This window comes from Petromyzon marinus, chromosome 46 (genome assembly GCF_048934315.1).
Source record: "Petromyzon marinus isolate PM22_M1 ecotype Great Lakes invasive population chromosome 46, UKy_Petmar_22M1.pri1.0, whole genome shotgun sequence".
NCBI lineage: Eukaryota > Metazoa > Chordata > Hyperoartia > Petromyzontiformes > Petromyzontidae > Petromyzon > Petromyzon marinus.
Window position 1 is genome coordinate 8,553,102 of NC_133712.1, and position 21,297 is coordinate 8,574,398.

At 55.1% G+C, this 21,297-nt stretch overlaps 1 protein-coding gene across 2 annotated transcripts in view; it reads right to left on the bottom strand.

The window, feature by feature from the left end:
- The window catches only part of LOC116952283 (sodium-coupled neutral amino acid transporter 3-like), a 138,009-nt gene that overhangs the window by 66,407 nt on the left and 50,305 nt on the right, over window positions 1-21,297 (bottom strand). The window lies entirely within an intron of this gene.

Genomic DNA, 21,297 nt, shown 5'->3' on the forward strand with positions numbered 1-21,297 from the left:
CTGTGCGCGTGTCCTGTGTGCGTGTGTCCCGTGCGCGTGTGTCCTATGCGCGAGTGTCCTGTGCTCGTGTCCTGTGCGGGTGTCCTGTGCGCGTGTGTCCTGTGCGCGAGTGTCCTGTGCGCGTGTCCTGTGCTCGTGTCTTGTGCTCGTGTCCTGTGCGTGTGTGTCCTGTGCGCGTGTGTCCTGTGCGCGTGTGTCTTGTGCGGGTGTCCTGTGCGCGCGTGTCCTGTGCGCGCGTGTCCTGTGCGCGCGTGTCCTGTGCGCGCGTGTCCTGTGCGCGCGTGTCCTGTGCGCGCGTGTCCTGTGCGCGCGTGTCCTGTGCGCGCGTGTCCTGTGTGCGTGTGTCCTGTGTGCGTGTGTCCTGTGCGCGTGTCGTGTGCGTGTCCTGTGCGCGCGTGTCCTGTGTGCGTGTGTCCTGTGTGCGTGTGTCCTGTGCGCGTGTCTGCAGGGGGAGGAGTGATCACACTGCCACGTGTGGAGGAGGAGCGCGCGGGGGGGGGAGGGCGGTCTGAGGAGTGGTGGCGCTGTGGTTAGCGCAGCACCACGGCGACGATGCCGGCGACCCGAGTTCGATTTCCGCTCACGGCCAAAACAAACAAAAAACCCCGTAGCGAATATATGAACCACGTGAAATTTACTGAAGAATTCTGTCACCGACCTTAAGTCTGGTGCGGATATAACCTTTTATTACCTTTAAATTGCATGGGCCTCGAGAACACTGCTCCGCTGATAAATCACATTTAAATGTCTTGCATTTACATCGCACAGACGTGTTCGGCATCCCTCCTCTACAGCGCTCCGAGACGCCGTTAGTAATACGAAGGTGTTTATATATTAAAGTACACGTAAAATATTGATGAATTAAAGGTTCAATATTTACCAGGAAATTCCTGACCGAATCACGAAGCTCCTTTTACAAAAGTATTTGGCCCTGGCTCTTTATTCCAGATCCTTTTTTGGGAGTATTTTTTTTTCCCCACTTCATTGAAGGAGACGAAGCGCGCCCGGAGAAATCCCCTACACACGGGGGGGGATAACCACGCATGTGTGGTAAAGACAGCTCGCCAACCTATACGGTGCACCTCCTCCAATAGATCACGCGATGATATCCCGTGTAGGTGGGTGGTCTTATGCAATGTTACGTTCGCATCGACCCCGCGACACAAAGCCCCGGATTGCACGCTCCGTGCTACCCAATACAGAAGAACAATCAGTAGCAGCGCCGTGGAGGATGCAAGTGCAGTGTAACATCATCAATAAGCAGACGATTACCCCTCCCTGCACGTACAACTGTCGACTTTTATTTTACACATCCCATCGGCCACCGCGGTCTTCTGGGAGTGCTTTCAGCAGCATTGGTTCAACACAAGCACACGCCTGACCGGTGTCGAGATTCAGCGTCTCGACACCCAGCGATCAACACGCGCGCCCGTCGCTTGGTTCACAAAGTATCTATTAGAGGAGGCAGACGCCAAATTTCGGCATCCTGAAAATAGCATTCCCATCTCATTTCGTGTCCGTCAAATCAACTTAGATCACTGATAAGAACCTTGGTGGGGGGGGGGCCTCACTGCCCTCCCCCAGTAACGGTGCTGAAACATCATCAGCTGGATACGGCCCCCACTCTGGCAGACGAGGCTGGAAGGGAGCGAGCGAGTGAGCGAGGCTCCATGGCCTGCCGCTCCTCCACCACGGGACGCAGCTCTCGTGTTCTGGGCCCGGTGGAGAAGGATACCGCCCCCCCCCCCTACCCCACCGAGCCGAGGGGGGTTCACTCGGCAGCAAAGGCGGCTGTACGGAGGCCGTCCGGAGGGGGCATCGGGCCCCCCCCTGCAGACCACCCCCGCCGCCGAGTCTGCTGGGCAGCACGAAAGGAGTCTCTGCGATGAACATGACCACGGAGCGACTGGCGAACTTGAGAGACGAGTTCTGTTGAGCTGTTCTGCCGAGGTAAACGTGAGCAAAAGCAAACAAAACACTCGCGTATTTTCTAACAAGTTTGCCAAGAGAAAATCACTGTCGGAGGGGATACAACAGGAACACACAGCTACCGGACGCGGACTGGGATCAAGGTGATTAACCCAACAGGCGCCGATGAGAGTGCTGTTGCAAAGCCGCAATCGACACGGACAAGCAACGTTCGTGGAGACAATGTCGTCAATCTGCGACGATACGACCTGCCCGTGATGCATGCGATGAAGGAAATATGAAATGCGAGCTGGAAAGCGTGGAGACAGGCACGGGTGGGACTACACCGGCATCGCAGGATTGAGGAACACATGGGTCAGAGAAACGGCGTGTGGAAGACCGTTCGGAAAAGCACGTGGGCTTGCGGACGACACAACCGATAGCAGCGATGAGGTGCCGATGAACGAGACTAGCGACGGAATGGCAACCTCCGATCCGCCTCAAGTGGCCTCCTTGTCAAGCCCGTGGTCCATCGCATCGGACGAGGGGAACGCCGCTCCCTCTCGCTCAGCACGTCTTGGGAGTTCGCTCCCTGCCCTGTCGCCTCGCTTGTCTTGGGAGTTCGCTCCCTGCCCTCTCGCCCCGCTCGTCTTGGGAGTTCGCTCCCTGCCCTGTCGCCTCGCTTGTCTTGGGAGTTCGCTCCCTGCCCTCTCGCTCTGCACGTCTTGGGAGTTCGCTCCCTGCCCTGTCGCTCTGCACGTCTTGGGAGTTCGCTCCCTCCCCTCTCGCTCTGCACGTCTTGGGAGTTCGCTCCCTCCCCTCTCGCTCTGCACGTCTTGGGAGTTCGCTCCCTGCCCTCTCGCCCCGCTCGTCTTGGGAGTTCGCTCCCTGCCCTCTCGCTCCACTCGTCTTGGGAGTTCGCTCGCTGCCCTCTCGCTCCACTCGTCTTGGGAGTTCGCTCCCTCCCCTCTCGCTCTGCACGTCTTGGGAGTTCGCTCCCTCCCCTCTCGCTCTGCACGTCTTGGGAGTTCGCTCCCTCCCCTCTCGCTCTGCACGTCTTGGGAGTTCGCTCCCTGCCCTGTCGCTCTGCACGTCTTGGGAGTTCGCTCCCTCCCCTCTCGCTCTGCACGTCTTGGGAGTTCGCTCCCTCCCCTCTCGCTCTGCACGTCTTGGGAGTTCGCTCCCTGCCCTGTCGCTCTGCACGTCTTGGGAGTTCGCTCCCTCCCCTCTCGCTCTGCACGTCTTGGGAGTTCGCTCCCTCCCCTCTCGCTCTGCACGTCTTGGGAGTTCGCTCCCTCCCCTCTCGCTCTGCACGTCTTGGGAGTTCGCTCCCTCCCCTCTCGCTCTGCACGTCTTGGGAGTTCGCTCCCTCCCCTCTCGCTCTGCACGTCTTGGGAGTTCGCTCCCTCCCCTCTCGCTCTGCACGTCTTGGGAGTTCGCTCCCTCCCCTCTCGCTCTGCACGTCTTGGGAGTTCGCTCCCTCCCCTCTCGCTCTGCACGTCTTGGGAGTTCGCTCCCTACCCTGTCGCTCTGCACGTCTTGGGAGTTCGCTCCCTCCCCTCTCGCTCCACTCGTCTTGGGAGTTCGCTCCCTGCCCTCTCGCTCCACTTGTCTTGGGAGTTCGCTCCCTCCCCTCTCGCTCTGCACGTCTTGGGAGTTCGCTCCCTCCCCTCTCGCTCCACTTGTCTTGGGAGTTCGCTCCCTGCCCTGTCGCCTCGCTTGTCTTGGGAGTTCGCTCCCTGCCCTCTCGCCCCGCTCGTCTTGGGAGTTCGCTCCCTGCCCTGTCGCCTCGCTTGTCTTGGGAGTTCGCTCCCTGCCCTCTCGCTCTGCACGTCTTGGGAGTTCGCTCCCTGCCCTGTCGCTCTGCACGTCTTGGGAGTTCGCTCCCTCCCCTCTCGCTCTGCACGTCTTGGGAGTTCGCTCCCTCCCCTCTCGCTCTGCACGTCTTGGGAGTTCGCTCCCTGCCCTCTCGCCCCGCTCGTCTTGGGAGTTCGCTCCCTGCCCTCTCGCTCCACTCGTCTTGGGAGTTCGCTCGCTGCCCTCTCGCTCCACTCGTCTTGGGAGTTCGCTCCCTCCCCTCTCGCTCTGCACGTCTTGGGAGTTCGCTCCCTCCCCTCTCGCTCTGCACGTCTTGGGAGTTCGCTCCCTCCCCTCTCGCTCTGCACGTCTTGGGAGTTCGCTCCCTGCCCTGTCGCTCTGCACGTCTTGGGAGTTCGCTCCCTCCCCTCTCGCTCTGCACGTCTTGGGAGTTCGCTCCCTCCCCTCTCGCTCTGCACGTCTTGGGAGTTCGCTCCCTGCCCTGTCGCTCTGCACGTCTTGGGAGTTCGCTCCCTCCCCTCTCGCTCTGCACGTCTTGGGAGTTCGCTCCCTCCCCTCTCGCTCTGCACGTCTTGGGAGTTCGCTCCCTCCCCTCTCGCTCTGCACGTCTTGGGAGTTCGCTCCCTCCCCTCTCGCTCTGCACGTCTTGGGAGTTCGCTCCCTCCCCTCTCGCTCTGCACGTCTTGGGAGTTCGCTCCCTCCCCTCTCGCTCTGCACGTCTTGGGAGTTCGCTCCCTCCCCTCTCGCTCTGCACGTCTTGGGAGTTCGCTCCCTCCCCTCTCGCTCTGCACGTCTTGGGAGTTCGCTCCCTACCCTGTCGCTCTGCACGTCTTGGGAGTTCGCTCCCTCCCCTCTCGCTCCACTCGTCTTGGGAGTTCGCTCCCTGCCCTCTCGCTCCACTTGTCTTGGGAGTTCGCTCCCTCCCCTCTCGCTCTGCACGTCTTGGGAGTTCGCTCCCTCCCCTCTCGCTCCACTTGTCTTGGGAGTTCGCTCCCTGCCCTCTCGCTCCACTCGTCTTGGGAGTTCGCTCCCTGCCCTGTCGCTCTGCACGTCTTGGGAGTTCGCTCCCTCCCCTCTCGCCCCACTCGTCTTGGGAGTTCGCTCCCTGCCCTCTCGCTCCACTCGTCTTGGGAGTTCGCTCCCTCCCCTCTCGCTCCACTCGTCTTGGGAGTTCGCTCCCTCCCCTCTCGCTCCACTCGTCTTGGGAGTTCGCTCCCTCCCCTCTCGCTCCACTCGTCTTGGGAGTTCGCTCCCTCCCCTCTCGCTCCACTCGTCTTGGGAGTTCGCTCCCTCCCCTCTCGCTCCACTCGTCTTGGGAGTTCGCTCCCTCCCCTCTCGCTCCACTCGTCTTGGGAGTTCGCTCCCTCCCCTCTCGCTCCACTCGTCTTGGGAGTTCGCTCCCTCCCCTCTCGCTCCACTCGTCTTGGGAGTTCGCTCCCTCCCCTCTCGCTCCACTCGTCTTGGGAGTTCGCTCCCTGCCCTGTCGCTCTGCACGTCTTGGGAGTTCGCTCCCTCCCCTCTCGCTCCACTCGTCTTGGGAGTTCGCTCCCTGCCCTCTCTCTCCACACGTCTTGGGAGTTCGCTCCCTGCCCTCTCGCTCCACTCGTCTTGGGAGTTCGCTCCCTGCCCTCTCGCTCCACTCGTCTTGGGAGTTCGCTCCCTGCCCTCTCGCTCCACACGTCTTGGGAGTTCGCTCCCTGCCCTCTCTCTCCACACGTCTTGGGAGTTCGCTCCCTGCCCTCTCGCCCCGCTCGTCTTGGGAGTTCGCTCCCTGCCCTCTCGCTCCACTTGTCTTGGGAGTTCGCTCCCTCCCCTCTCGCTCCACTCGTCTTGGGAGTTCGCTCCCTCCCCTCTCGCTCTGCACGTCTTGGGAGTTCGCTCCCTCCCCTCTCGCTCCACTCGTCTTGGGAGTTCGCTCCCTGCCCTCTCGCTCCACTTGTCTTGGGAGTTCGCTCCCTCCCCTCTCGCTCTGCACGTCTTGGGAGTTCGCTCCCTCCCCTCTCGCTCCACTTGTCTTGGGAGTTCGCTCCCTGCCCTCTCGCTCCACTCGTCTTGGGAGTTCGCTCCCTGCCCTCTCGCTCCACTCGTCTTGGGAGTTCGCTCCCTCCCCTCTCGCTCTGCACGTCTTGGGAGTTCGCTCCCTCCCCTCTCGCTCTGCACGTCTTGGGAGTTCGCTCCCTGCCCTCTCGCTCCACTCGTCTTGGGAGTTCGCTCCCTGCCCTCTCGCTCCACTCGTCTTGGGAGTTCGCTCCCTGCCCTCACGTTGGGCCGCACATCTGTGTCGGTGCCGTCCCGCCTTCCGTCAGAATCTCAAGACGTTTTTTGCCCCCCCCTCCCGCGCCTCTGGACATCCTTTTTCTCGAGTGAAATTAGTGCCGCGCTACAAGACGCTCTCGACGAATGAGATGCTACGCAAAACGTCGTTTCGTCGGCCTGCGACAGTTCCGAACGGACTCAATCCGGATTGAAATTGGGGGGGGGGGGGGGTGTGGAAGGGCAAATACAAAAAAACTCAAACAACGTGCCACTGCAGCTTAAGGGGAGTTCTCCGGAAATGAAATGAGGCCACGCATCATTAGGCTTGGCCTACGCTTTGTAATCGGCACTCTGCGGTCACAGAATGTGCTGCAGAACAACGCAACCTGAAGCGACAGCACGGACGTAATCCCAAAATCACATTCTCCGTAATCCCAATGCAATTCAGCCCGTCCGTACTGTACGTATAGAGCCCCCCCAACCGTACTGTACGTGTATGTAGCACCCCCTACCGCAAGCGTTTCGATGCATTCTGCCCGCACTTCTATAACGGGTGTCAAAAATAATTCCGACATAAATTGAAGCCTTTCGTACAAGGATGAATGCAATATCTAGCCACTCGTAGCGAGCCCCAAACAATCCCAAACGATATACAAAAGAGTATCAATTTCCCGCACCTCTGATTAGAACCGTTGGCTACGTATGGTCCGAAAGAAGTTAAACATTTTATACAATTCAAATAATTCACGAGCCCTTTTGTCAATTCACTGCTGGATGAGGGCCGCTCCTCACAGGACAGGTGCTGCATGGTTATTTAACCGTACTTCTCCACGCTGGTCAGTGCGAGTTGGTGAAGGTTGGGACCACAAACACGGGAGCATCCAAGTATGATACAACAATGGATTGTGCTATCCACAATGTAGCCCTGCCTGCCCGTGGCACGAACCAGAGAGAGCCTCGCTTCGATATTTGGAAGCCACCGGAGCTGCAGCACTTTCAAATCATCTAGATTGCAAACTCATTTCTTTATAACTTATTTTTGTGTTTAGTTTGTTATCTTTGCCCCCCCCTACCCGCACCTCCGATGAGAGAGGTTGGCTACATACGGTTGGCGCGAAAGAAGTTCAACACACACACACACAAGTTCAACACACACACACACAAGTTCAACACACACACACACGCAAGTTCAACGTACGTTAAACCCCCTAACCGGGTCCCGGATCCAGCGCAGACCACCGCGTGGTGACAGCGCGCGTGCCCCTGCGTGTCTGGCGGTGAACTCTTCTACCTCGCACGCACGCGCTCGGCGTGCGCCAGCTTGCAGGCGCCGTCACCGCCACGCACGCGCTGCAAGGGGCTCGTGGCCAACTCGTGCCGAGTGGCCCCGATCTCGGGAGCGGGGCCGGTTGGCACGGTAGGCCTGCGGCGAACGGCGCGAGGCCGCGGATCCGATGTTGTGCCGCACTCCGATCACCGGCCCCGCACCGACCAGCGCGGCGAGGAGTGCGGTCAAATGATGCCACACAACCCCACGCGGCAGTGGCGAGGGCCCACCCACCCACCCCCCCCCTCCCCCCAAAACCCAGTCTAGCACCGCACTGATAAAAGGTTGCGGAGGTGTGGGAGCATAGAAGCACGGTACAACGGTGGCTTTGTCTGCGCTGCCCTTTCCCGAGCACCGTGTGTAGCGCCGCCACCCTGTTGGTGCCAGCCCGTCCGTCCGTGGGTGGGTGGCGGTCGTTCGTCCTAGAAAAAAAAAGGCGTCCAATCTTCCAAGCTCAACGCCACTCCGTTGAGTTTGGATCACGGAGCGCTTCCTTGAATAAAACAACGAGATGATTATTGTACACACACACACACACGTGCGCACGCCTGTGAATAGATACAAGTGTGCACGTATGATTTGGCTGTGCACGTGTTTAATAATAAAAGTGGTCTTTGTAAAGATCACCACGAGCTCCTTTTGGGCAGTTGCCCGAGTTCGAATCCAGTTTCCAGTCGCCTGTGGTTTAAACCGGGTTCTCGAGGGTCGCGAGTTCAACAATTGCTGCACTTCTTTTTCCCCCCGTGTTCAGTTTGATGTACCCCCCCCCTCCCCGCCTGCACTTCCAATTAGCGTGCGTGGCCATGTACGGTGCGAAAGGAGGTTCAAAATACATCAGTAGATACGCGTGAAAAGTCGCATTCAATTTGGTGTTTTTTTTAACGGTCTTGGCCAAATTCCAGCTGTGGGCGTTCACGAATGTTCTCTCGTCGCACCTCCCACAATGCACGTGCTCCCATTATGAATGCGAACGTCACCCAATCGTGCACTGCTACTCGCCATCTACAAGCGTTTGACATTCACACAGAGGACACAATTTGTTTATAGCGAACGTCGTCGTCGTTGTTGTTGTTGTTGATTGGCGTCTTACTCCGGCTGCGCCCTTGGGAGTGTTGCTGCGCATTTAAAATACGATTGCTTCGGGTAAAACACCAAAAGTATTTTTTCGTTGGTCCATCATGTGATAGACACCTCCGTTAACTGGGTGTGCGTGGGAAAGGGCGCCCCCCCCCCCCTCGTGTGGGGGTAAGAAAGTGGGGGGGTCACCAGAAGTTATCTCCGGAACGGGTTCTGTGGTGTGACCCCTTTGCGAAGCGAGCGCCTTGTTCGGATCTTCTTCGTTTGGCGACGCGACGCCGGGAGCAGAGTTGGAATTAAATCAAAGGAAGAAGAGACGGTCGGAAAGTTACCAAAAAACATATATATATTCAGTACAAATCACTCAACTCCAGTGAAATGCTGTGTTACAAATTACAAAACAAAAACTACAGTTTATAGATACGGCCGTGCAAATCGCGATGGGATTCACGTTGCATTTTTGCCACTCAAGGCACATTTTGCGCGTACATTTTTACTTGTTGCTGGCTGCCGAATCGCCCCGACAGCTATTTTCCTTATCACCAAAATCATCACCATCATCGGCCATGGCGAAAATGCAGTGCATGTCTCACGGTCCAGAGATATAACGAAGAGTCCCCCCCCCCCCCCCCCCTTATTATAGCCTTGACAATCCACCTGGCACGAGCTGCCTTCATCGCTCCGTCTCCCCGGTGGACGTCCCCTCGGTTGCATTCCGCCCCTGGCCGCTCGTTGCAGAGGTTCACGGTTCGGATCCAGCGGGCCACCCCTGGTTAACGCTGCTGTGCGCGCGATAAACCGCGATCGCGCTACGTTCAAGATCCCCGTGACGTGATTCGTAAGAGTGGGCCCCACGCTGCGTGCGCCGGCGTCAGGGTCCAAAGTTGCCAAGTTAGAATGTCACCCGCAACAAACGTTCCGTGTTTTCGTGTTACCTTGAACGCAACTGACACTTGTCATCTCGGCGAAAACGCACGTCGTTCACTTGAATCCGGACATTCCCTGAACATATTGCAACAATGGAATAACAGACCTGGAAATTACTCAATTGGGCATGCACGTTTGCCTGCTTGGGGTACCAGTGAGTCACCTTGTGCCCACAGGGTCGGCTGCCACTCGGTGGGGGGTGGGGGTCCCTTTCAAATTCCGTTAAAAATGAGATGTGAGCTGTAAAGTGCACGAAGACGCCCGGGCGTTTACGAGGTGGGCTCCCCACTTGTCTGTCTCTCAACGTAATTCCAAAGTACGCCGCTCTTCATCATCATCATCATCATCCACCTTTACGTGAGCCCTCTCGTCGTTGTTAATGACCCCCCCCCCACGTATCTGAACCATGCCATGTGCCGGTAGCACGCTCTGTTTAAAACAAAAACACGAAGGAAGGCACGTTGGGTCTGTTACTTTTCATCATCAACCCAGGCCGTGTAAAGCGTTTGGAAGGAATCTGCACGTGCCTACGTTTCTGTAACACAATTGTATCCGGGGAATGAAGAGGAATGAGCAAGGAGGGGTATAGGAGGCGGCAGCAACAGCAGCATCAGTGCCGTGTGCGATTGGCGATGTCATGCTGACTCCAGGGTGACTCTTAAATGACCATGAGTCTGTTGGCCCGGGATCAATTTTCACTTGTGGAGCTTGAAAAAAAAAAGAGATGAAATCAAAGAGCCACTGTTTATGTGTGTGTGCGTGTGCGCGTGTGTGCTTCTACGTGCGCGCGTGTGCCTCTACGCGCGCGTGTTTTATTTTAAGTTGTTGAGCACACGACCAAAGGCTTAAAACGTTTTCCTCCTTTAGAGTCCTGTGCTCCACGACGCTTGTCATGCGGGAGAGGTGGGGGGGGCGGCATTATCATCGTCAGTTGTTGTTGTTATTGTCGTTGCTGCTACAATATTACGTGTGTGCGAACGTTCGCGTTACATGCTTGGGTTTTTCGCGGACGCGCTCGAAAGCTCCCGGAACTGAAGAAGCACTCGCCAAGGGCAGCGAACCGTCGGGCATCGTGACGAACGGCACGTGGAGCAACCCAACACACACACCGCAGAGCTGTGCAGCGCAACAACGAACACCCCTCCCGCCCAACCATCTCCCCGTCTCCCAACGCAGTGGGACGTTCCAGTGAAGGAGGGTTATGGAGTGATTATTCAAAGTAAATGATTGTCACGCTTTCTTTCCCAGGAAGCCCTCACCGCCGCCGCTGTTGCTGCTGCTGCTGCATGTACTCCCAAATGAGTAAATTAGAGTGCGATTTGTCAGCATTAGGATGTTTTGGCAGATAGCAGTTACGTTCTACGTTTCAATTTTTTTTTTAAGGGACGGCAGGAAACCCAGAAAAATCCAGAGAACCCCCAGGCAGAACAGGGGGAGAGAACACACGAACTCCACACACACACACAAACTCCACACACACACACAAACTCCACACACACACAAACTCCACACACACACGAACTCCACACACACACAAAGGCACCCGAGAGGCGGGAATTGAACCAGCCCGGGCATTCTTGCCGCGAGGCACGAGTTGTTAACCAATGCGCCACCACCACCACCACCAGCCTGCCCCTATTCGGGTTGTACCGCGCCTGCCATTGGGCACGATGTCCCCCCACTACTTGGACGAGATGTGAGCCCAGAGCCCTGGCCACCCTCTGGGCGTCATCGCTCGCATGGCGTTCTATATTCACAGCACCCCCCCCACCCCCAATTTCCGTGGCTACAGTCTCACAACAAACCCAATAAATCTCCGCTCTGGCAAAATATCCCCAGAGCTGCTACCTTTTCTAAATGAACTTTTTTACGCTGACAGGGAGTGGACATCCTCCCCCTCCCCCACTCCCCCACACGAGATGTTCACGACTCGTGGGCTACCCTCAGACAACTTGCGCGCACAGTGGGAGGTCACTCATTCTCTTCTGCTGCCCCCATGGTCTGGAACCCCCACCCCTACCCAGCCCTTCCTGCTGTCAGCTGCTTGCCGCCGGTCAAGTCCAGGCTCACTATCTTCCTGATTTAGTCTGCTTCTTCTTTCTGCCGATCAAATAAACGTGCCCACTGTTTCTGTATAAAGTGTCCCGAGATTCGGTCGCATGTAGACGCTAAACAATCCACATTGTATCGTAACGTGCAGACGCAACTCACGCTGTTACGTAACCAGGAGCCCATGCCATGCTGTCCGATCCAGACAATCGAAACAACAAAAGTGGAACGTTTCTTCATTCGTAATTTCGTTCGTTCGTTTCTCAGTCCGCTCGTGCTGGTGAGGGTCGCGGCGTAAATTAATAATGTATTGTAATAATAATAGTAATGTATAAAGCGCCCTTAAACAATCGTTCTCAGGGCTAATTCCCTCCACTGCTTCTGTTCACTCGGCGGTTTGAATGGGTCCCCAATCGCAGTTTGTCGATCGGGTAAAAAGTGTGTTGCACTCCCGTCTCTTGCACCACACTCTGACCGGCGTGGGACATTGAGGCCAAGTGCCCTCTGGAGGGGATCCAGACAGCTTGCTCAGGGTGGTGGGGAGACTCTGCCGTCAGCAGTGGCACGAGCGAGTGATCACGTCCGACAAGAGATGAAGCGCAATAATTAAAATTGTACGCTATCGTGTAAATCAAAACGAATAGTAGCTACATTGGAACACGGGTCACTGAATCAATTGTTAAGTACTCGTCAATTCCCACTCAAAGAGAAATAGCGAAATTGGTTTCAACGGAGAAAGCAAAGAGGAAGACAGTGACGGGGGGGGAGGGTTGGAAGGTAATCTGGGGACCTCGGTACGTAAGAAAAATTAATTCTGAAATGACCCGCATCCAAGCTGAAGATTATCACCAATGCAATCTGGGATAGAGGATTTTAATATAGCAATGGCTCTACAGATAACACTATCGCTGCTGCTGCACTTGTGGGATGGCAAGTGAAAGGGTGAAAGGTTAAATGGGTGGTGATGATGATGATGATGGCGATGATGATACATACCAATGCAATACTGTGCTATTACAGTGGAGAAAATACGGTGTTTCAGTTGTGCCTTCATATTTTTACATTAACGTGACAACTGTTTTTCTCGCCGCTAACGATGATACTGAATAAATAAGGCATTTGCAAATCATTGGCGGAAGCTACCAAAATCGTATATTAGTGTCAGACATACAGTGGTATCTCGGTATACGTCGCTGATTCGTTCCAGAAGGTAGGAGGACTTATACCGGAAATGACGTATACACCAAACGGATTTTTCCCATAAGAAATAAGGGGAAAGGAAATAATCCGTTCCAGAGTATAAAAAGTAATATTTTAAATGGCACATTAAACATTAATGTGGTTGTATAACATAATTTACACTTCTTAGTACTAAAATGCATACATACATTCAAATAAATGCATGCATAAATTGAAAGGGTTGTGCACTGAAAGAGATCTACAGGCAGAGTGAGGAGCGGCGCTTTGTCTCGGTCGTGAACTGGGTCTACGAGGAGACGCGGGGACTCATCCCGACCCAGACAAGTTCTAGCAAGCGTGTCGTATCCCACGCAAGACGCCGTATCCCAAGCAAGACGTCGTATCCCAAGACATTTTTTCTCGTCTAAAAACGACGTGTACCAAATTCGACGTAATCCAAAGCGGTCGCCGTATACCGAGGTATGACTGTACTTCCATTTCACGAAGTTATAACAAATATACGGGCTTACAACGGTAACAGCCTCGGCCGGCATCATTGCAGAGCGAAGTCTTCACCAACCCGCTGTGTCGAGCGTGGAGAAGTATGGTGAAACAACCTCCGACACAGCGTGGGAGAGAGGACGTCATCCGGCGAGTGGATGGACCTGAGGCATGTACGCTCCATGAGATGTTCACGGTACTCCTGAGAAAATGTCCACAAATACTTGATCGCAAATGTCGTCAACACCATCGTCAAGACCGCCGTTGGACCAACACCTCCTCCCTTACAATTGTCAGTCGTGGAGTTCGTGCGACGACCGTACTTCACCGTGTTTGTCCGTGCGAAGGGGGAGGTGAGGGGCACAGAACCGGTTCAGATATCACCGGCCACTGCTGTTGGCCACGGTCGGGAATTGAACTCAGATCGGCAGGGTTCACGGAGCAGTGCTTCAACCATTGTAGTACACCTGCTCAACCAACTGTTTTCATTAATCACAGTTACGATGAGAACGCACGGTAATAATAATGATGATGATAATTATTACAATGGTGATGTTCCTTGCAATGATCTGACGTCTCGGACAGCCGCCGCCAAACTCAAAACAATTATTTGAAACGGCCTACAATGTGGGGCGGGCGTGCAACAGCGCGTGGCGCGGTGAGCAAATTGGGGTGGCACTCGCGAGGTGGCACTGGTGGGGTGGCACTGGTGAGGTGGCACTGGTGGGGTGGCACTGGTGAGGTGGCACTGGTGGGGTGGCACTGGTGAGGTGGCACTGGTGAGGTGGCACTGGTGAGGTGGCACTGGTGAGGTGGCACTGGTGGGGTGGCACTGGTGAGGTGGCACTGGTGGGGTGGCACTGGTGGGGTGGCACTGGTGGGGTGGCACTGGTGAGGTGGCACTGGTGAGGTGGCACTGGTGAGGTGGCACTGGTGAGGTGGCACTGGTGAGGTGGCACTGGTGAGGTGGCACTCGAGCACAAACGTAGAGAAGTCCCCCCCAGTCCAGCAGCCCTCTCACTCGGTCCCAGCCTCCCGTAGCAGCGCTGCAATTGGTCGCACGAGCCACTCCCTCCTGACGAATAGAGCCGTGCCTGCTGCCACGCGCCCCCTACCAACGCCCCGAACGTACCCCCCCACCACTACCACCACCCCACACGTACCCCCCCACTACCAACACCCCACACGCACCCCCCCACCACTACCAACACCCCACACGTACCCCCCCACCACTACCAACACCCCACACGCACCCCCACCCCTACTCCTACCAACATCCCGCATGGCCCCCCACTGGTGTCAGGCGGTCAGGTTCCAAAACAAAGAGGACTCTCCACGGATAATAATACCACAGCTCATAAAAAAACACAACAATGACATTCACGATGACGCTCGTCGCCCAGGAAAGCGTCAATGAGTGTCATGACTCAATGATCACGAGGGGGGGGGGGCCCTGCTGCATTGGGACATTGGCCAATGGTGGTGCGGTGGGGGGGGGGGCGCCCCCCAACTCGCGGGGTTCGTGTAGCGCAAGCCGCTTGCCACCGCGTCGTCCAATTCCGATGTGGAGTTGTGGGGAGATTATTTATATTCAGTGAGGGAAAAAAGTATTTGATCCCCTGCTGATTTTTTACATTTGCCCACTGACAAAGAAATGATCAGTCTATAATTTTCATGGTAGGTTTATTTGAACAGTGAGAGATAGATTAACAAAAACATCCAGAAAAACGCATGTCAAAATGTTATAAATTGATTTGCATTTTAATGAGGGAAATAAGTATTTGACCCCTCTGCAAAATGACTTAGTACTTGGTGGCAAAACCCTTGTTGGCAATCACAGAGGTCAGACGTTTCTTGTAGTTGGCCACCAGGTTTACACACATCTCAGGAGGGATTTTGTCCCACTCCTCTTTGCAGATCTTCTCCAAGTCATTAAGGTTTCGAGGCTGACGTTTGGCAACTCGAACCTTCAGCTCCCTCCACAGATTTTCTATGAGATTAAGATCTGGAGACTGGCTAGGCCACTCCAGGACCTTAATGTGCTTCTTCTTGAGCCACTCCTTTGTTGCCTTGGCCGTGTGTTTTGGGTCATTGTCATGCTGGAATACCCATCCACGACCCATTTTCAATGCCCTGGCTGAGGGAAGGAGGTTCTCACCCAAGATTTGACGGTACATGGCCCCGTCCATCGTCCCTTTGATGCGGTAAAGTTGTCCTGTCCCCTTAGCAGAAAAACACCCCCAAAGCATAATGTTTCCACCTCCGTGTTTGACGGTGGGGATGGTGTTCTTGGGGTCATAGGCAGCATTCCTCCTCCTCCAAACATGGCGAGTTGAGTTGATGCCAAAGAGCTCCATTTTGGTCTCATCTGACCACAACACTTTCACCCAGTTGTCCTCTGAATCATTCAGATGTTCATTGGCAAACTTTAGACGGGCATGTAAATGTGCTTTCTTGAGCAGGGGGACCTTGCGGGAGCTGCAGGATATCAGTCCTTCACGGCGTAGTGTGTTACCAATTGTTTTCTTGGTGACTATGGTTCCAGCTGCCTTGAGATCATTGACAAGATCCTCCCGTGTAGTTCTGGGCTGATTACTCACCGTTCTCATGATCATTGCAACTCCACGAGGTGAGATCTTGCCTGGAGCCCCAGGCCGAGGGAGATTCACAGTTCTTTTGTGTTTCTCCCATTTGCGAATAATCGCACCAACTGTTGTCACCTTCTCACCAAGCTGCTTGGCAATGGTCTTGTAGCCCATTCCAGCCTTGTGTAGGTCTACAATCTTGTCCCTGACATCCTTGGAGAGGTCTTTGGTCTTGGCCATGGTGGAGAGTTTGGAATCTGATTGATTGCTTCTGTGGACAGGTGTCTTTTATACAGGTAACAAGCTGAGATTAGGAGCACTAGCTTTAAGAGTGTGCTCCTAAACTCAGCTCGTTACCTGTATTAAAGACACCTGGGAGCCAGAAATCTTTCTGAGAGGGGGTCAAATACTTATTTCCCTCATTAAAATGCAAATCAATTTATAACATTTTTGACATGCGTTTTTCCGGATTTTTTGTTGTTGTTATTCTGTCTCTCACTGTTCAAATAAACCTACCATTACAATTATAGACTGATCATTTCTTTGTCAGTGGGCAAACGTACAAAATCAGCAGGGGATCAAATACTTTTTTCCCTCACTGTATATCTTTTTTTTCCTACCAAATCGGGAATGACATTTCGATTCCTTTAGAAAGTCCCAGCAGCACGTGGACCGGAACGTCAGACGGCAGCTGAAGAACGCATCGGAGGAGCTAATGCAGCGCAATCGCGATAACTTTTAACACGCGTTCCACGATTGATTGTTTGGATTTGTGAAGAAAGAAGCACACGGGGGGAGGGGCGTGGTGTAACGCTCCTAAGAATTAATTCTATAAATGTGTCGACAAGCACGGTTGGCTACGTACGGTGTGAACGAAGTTCAACCAACGTGCGTACATATAATGCACGCAAAGTACCGCGTCACAAAGAGAATCACGATATCACGCGGTCCGATTGTGCTTTGGGAAAATTCTTCGAAGGTCACAACGAGGCCTCCGCCGAGTCCCGTGACCCTTTGTCTTGCTGGGGTCGTGCCGTGGAATACTTGTCCAATTCCATAGATGGATGTTTGGCTTCACGTGAGGCAGGAAAACGGAGCGCCCGGAGAAGACCCACCACGCAATACGAGGTGGTCGCTACGGGCCAGCATCTCCCAACCACGCTTAACGCCGCTTAGCTCGAACGAGATGAGGTGCAGTCAGGATGAATTGGCCCAAGGGCACTTGCTCCCTAGCTCTTCCCCTTTTATCTCACTCGAGTGCCCTCTGCTCCAGCAACCAATGCCTCCTGTGAACACCGCCAGTTAAAACCGCCCCCGTTGGGAGGTGGCACTTTCTCCCTCCTGCTGTATGCTTTTTTGTGTTTTTTTTACTCTCCTATCTTCGGTAAACAATGTTTGCGTATCACACTCACCCACGTGACCGTATGTGTTTTCTTGCCGAGGTTGGTCTGTCATCGTGGTGGCACGGTCCACCCCTTCACGCGGAGATTCTACGACCCGTCGCGATTCAACTCTACAATCGTTTTTTTTTTACTAAGCTAGGCGCGACCATCACGGCCTCTCGTGGCTGCAGAGACGGAAGCGACGACATCACCTCGCGCAGGAGTGAGCTGGATTGTGAGGTTTGAGCGAGTGCGGGGGAGTGCCACCACACCCCCCCCCCCCCCCCCCACTGGCGCTGCTTGACCTTCATCCAGCAGCGGCCAAACGATGACGCGGGATGAGGAGGGTCCTCCTCCGAGAAAGGGGACACGCGATATCCTCCCGCGAGCGACACCCGAATCCTCGCAAACGTACGAATTGCATCGGTGGCAACGTTGAATAACATGCGACCGCGCGCGTGGAAACCTTTCTCATGCAAATGCGCGGGCAGCACGGCGCGGCCGCTGGCCCGACGGGGACCTTCATGGGACGGCCGCAGCCGCACGTGAGCCGACAGGGGACACGCGCACACACACGCACACACGCACACACGCACACTAACACACGCGCACACACACACGCACACACGCACACACACGCGCACACGCGCACACACGCGCGCGCGTATCGCCCAGCCAACCTACGAATAGGCAATGTTCGCAGAAACCACACGGCGAGATGAATGAACGAAGAACCGCACGCGGGCAGCCTGACGCCTCACGAGGCGGCGGCGGCGGCGGCACAGACGGCCACGGCCGAGTCACTCCTACGTACACCGCTCTTCCCCCGCCCGTTCCTCCGCTCGACCAGACGGGGTTTGGGACGAGACCGCCGGCAAGGGAAGGAGGTTTGAGCGCCTGCGAGCAATGAGGCCGCAGTCGTCAGGTTCAATACCCGGGGCTAGCTCGGGAACCCCGGGAGCGATGCCAAAAAACGAGGGAAAAATACGCGCGGGGGCGTGGATGACCTGCAACGCTTTCCAACACGCGCTCGTCCCCAGAAGGGAGTTTCGTTACTGCTCCAAACATTTAGAATAATAGTCCATCGCTAAGTAGGTTAGTAAAGCTATCTATATATTTTTTTTCATGCTTCGTCAAAAACCGCTGGGTTGAACTGGCGCGCAATATACAATCCCATAAGAACGAGTGAGAAAAATCAAAACGTACGTGCGGGCATTTTAAATAGACACATTTTTCGTGAGCTTTACAAAAACTGCGTCTGCCCTCGGGCCTATTTCATTCGTGGCCGTAACGGAAGCTCGAGGCGCCGCTGTGAGCAGCGTGCCCCCCGTGAGCGCGCACGTTCGATGAACTCCTGCAAACCCACAATGTTTGTCACGAGCGCAGAAAAACGAGAATGGTTGCCCAGAGAACGTTGGGAGACCGGGCAGGCGGGGGGGGAGGGGCTCCCCGGCTCTGCTCAGGGTGGGGGGGGGGGGTCCTTGGCCCGCTGGGGGGGAGGGGGGGGGCGCGCCTCCCTATCGAGCGAGCGCTGGTTTTGCTTGGCTCCATTTCTATCCTAGTCGTTCTCCAACAGAAATGCAACTCCACAAGGCTTTTCTGTGTATTGTCTGATCTGCACGAGCGTTTTCGTGACCCCCCACCTCCACTTACAAAAGCACACACGGAGAGACGGACGTTGCCGCCTGCTGCCTCTCTGCCGCAGCGTTCCGAAGCTTCTCACTCTGCCCTGGAAACATGTTGCCGTCGATACAAGCGGCACTTCCGAGGATGTCTAAAGACCACGTGGACCCCCACAGTGTGGCTTGGATTCATGCGATTGGTCCTCCGCGTGGGTGGAACCTTTAGCTGCCCCCACATGACACTTGACTTTTCTAAACAAAACAAAAAGTGGGATGTTTTTTTTCTTCTATTATTTTTACGGATCCTGTTCCCGGAACAAATGGACCTTGAGAACACATTCCTGCGGAGGGAGCTGGTAGGAACGTTGGGTTGCTCGGTCAATGGCCAGGGTCAATGGCCAGGCTCAATGGCCAGGGTCAATGGCCAGGGTCAATGGCCAGGGTCAACGGCGGCACCACGTGGTGTATTCCGCAAATATGCCCGACTGAGGGCGGGCACAATCCAGCGTGAGTAGGTTAAACGTTGTTTTATAAGGGCACCACGGGGTGACCAGCCCTCCCCACCCAGCTCCACCCCTCCCACCCCCCACCCAGCCCCCCCACCCAGCCCCTCCCCACCCTCCCCACCCAGCCCCTCCCCACCCAGTCCCACCCTCCCCACCCTCCACCCAGCCCCCCCCACCCAGCCCCCCCACCCAGCCCCTCCCCACTCTCCCCACCCAGCCCCTCCCCACCCAGTCCCACCCTCCCCACCCAGATACCTTCCTCCCCACCCAGTCCCTCCCCACCTTCCCCTCTCCACCCAGCCCCACCCCTCCCATTTTTGGATGCACGACGGACGGACACAATAATCCCCTGTGGGCTGGTGTCACCAGGAGGTTCCTACCAGTGAAATATCCCTTTTCATCACTGCCTCGACTGTTCCACCCAACTGGAGGGCGATGCGCAAACGGCCGCGCCACCCGAGGATCCCGCCATGCACACGGCACGTGGAAGGGAAAAACAACGCTCGACGCACTTCATCAATAACAACATTGCCTTTAAAAAAAAAAGAGCATGTATGAAAACAGGTGACGTTTTAGGCACATGGCCCATTTTCACTTTGTCATTAGCACATGGAAGAGGCCAGAGAGGCAGAGTCATTTGGCGGCGTGGGTGTCAAGATGCAAATCCCCTTGCCCGTTGTTGTTGTTGTTTTCTGCGAGAGGTCAAAGGTGACGTACGAGGGCCTGCGTGGCTCTGGGGGCATGGAGGCCGAGGCTGGTGTGGGTGCAGCACACAAACCCAGCCCCTTCTCTGGCACATCAAGCGGTCACATTCTAGCGGGATCAACGGTGACCTCACAGAAAGCCGTTGTTGCAACAACAACAACCCTTGCCATCAATTAATGGACTACTGCAGTAACACGTCCATCTCTGGTGCAGGCATACCGCTGCCTACTCACACCAACGGTGGCAGAAAGTGCCCACCACCCCTTCCTCCACCCCACCGACAGAACAAACTCTACAGTGGCATTTGCTCTTCGTCATTGGAGCGGACGTGTCGGAAGAGGTGGGAGCACCCACACTTTACTCCACCACACGTGACCGCGTTAACTCTATCCAGTTTATACGCTGCATTTCAGCGCAACATTAAACCGTACAACTGACCCAGGAAGCCTTCGCCCGCGCGCACCTCAAATGTACTGCGATATAATTACACGGCGAAGATATTAATAATTTTACATGTTCCGGTGTTAGAGTTAAATTGATGTATTTGGCAGTTAGTCAAACGACCTGCGGTGCCAATGTCTTTGGAGCTTGGGTATTTTTTCACTCTTTGTTTTTTGGTGCAAACAAACAATTCCAATAAATGCACCTCAATCTGGTAAAAGTCATAATGATCGTCGTCATCATCATCATCAGCCACGAGAAATCCACTGCTAGATGAAGGCCACTCGAAGTCGCTAGCCATCCCTCATGACTATATTTCACTCGGCCATATTTAACCGATGACCAAACTGAATAACAGAATTAAATCATAACACCTACCGTTCCGTATTTCTCTGTCGGTCTAGTCACCTCACAGACCTCAACCAGCGGCGTCTGTTTGCACACGCCAACTCTAAACCGATTTCGCCCTTCTGTGATCTAATGAGCAAACTCAAGTGGTGCTGGAAACCGGTCCATATGGTTTGCATGTTTAAACAAATGCAGCCGGTTAAGATAAGCCCACAAAGCCACCCAGACTTTGCCGTCGACACCAAATCAACGACCCTTGATGAGTGAGAAAATAGAACCGTCGTGCGTACTAACACCTTGCACGTACGCACGTATGCATGTCGAACTTCTTTCGCACAGTACGTAGCCAACCGCGCTAATCTCTGTTGATGTTATTGCACACGTGGTCAATGTGCAACCCGGACCCAATCCAGCCACGGATGATCGAGAATAACCCTGACACGCGGGCCGATTCCATGATGATGGAATTGCAAGAACAACCAAAGGTGGAATTTCACGCGGCAAACGAACGTCAACCGCCTGCGCCGCTGTTTGGCGACGTTGGGGAGCGCCGACAGTCCCCACGCGATGCCTCGCGGCAAATGTTTGTGTCCCGCGCTGAAGTTGCATTCCCGTGAAAGGGATGGAACGGGACGACGTAGAAGAAGGACGACAGCCGACTCGGCC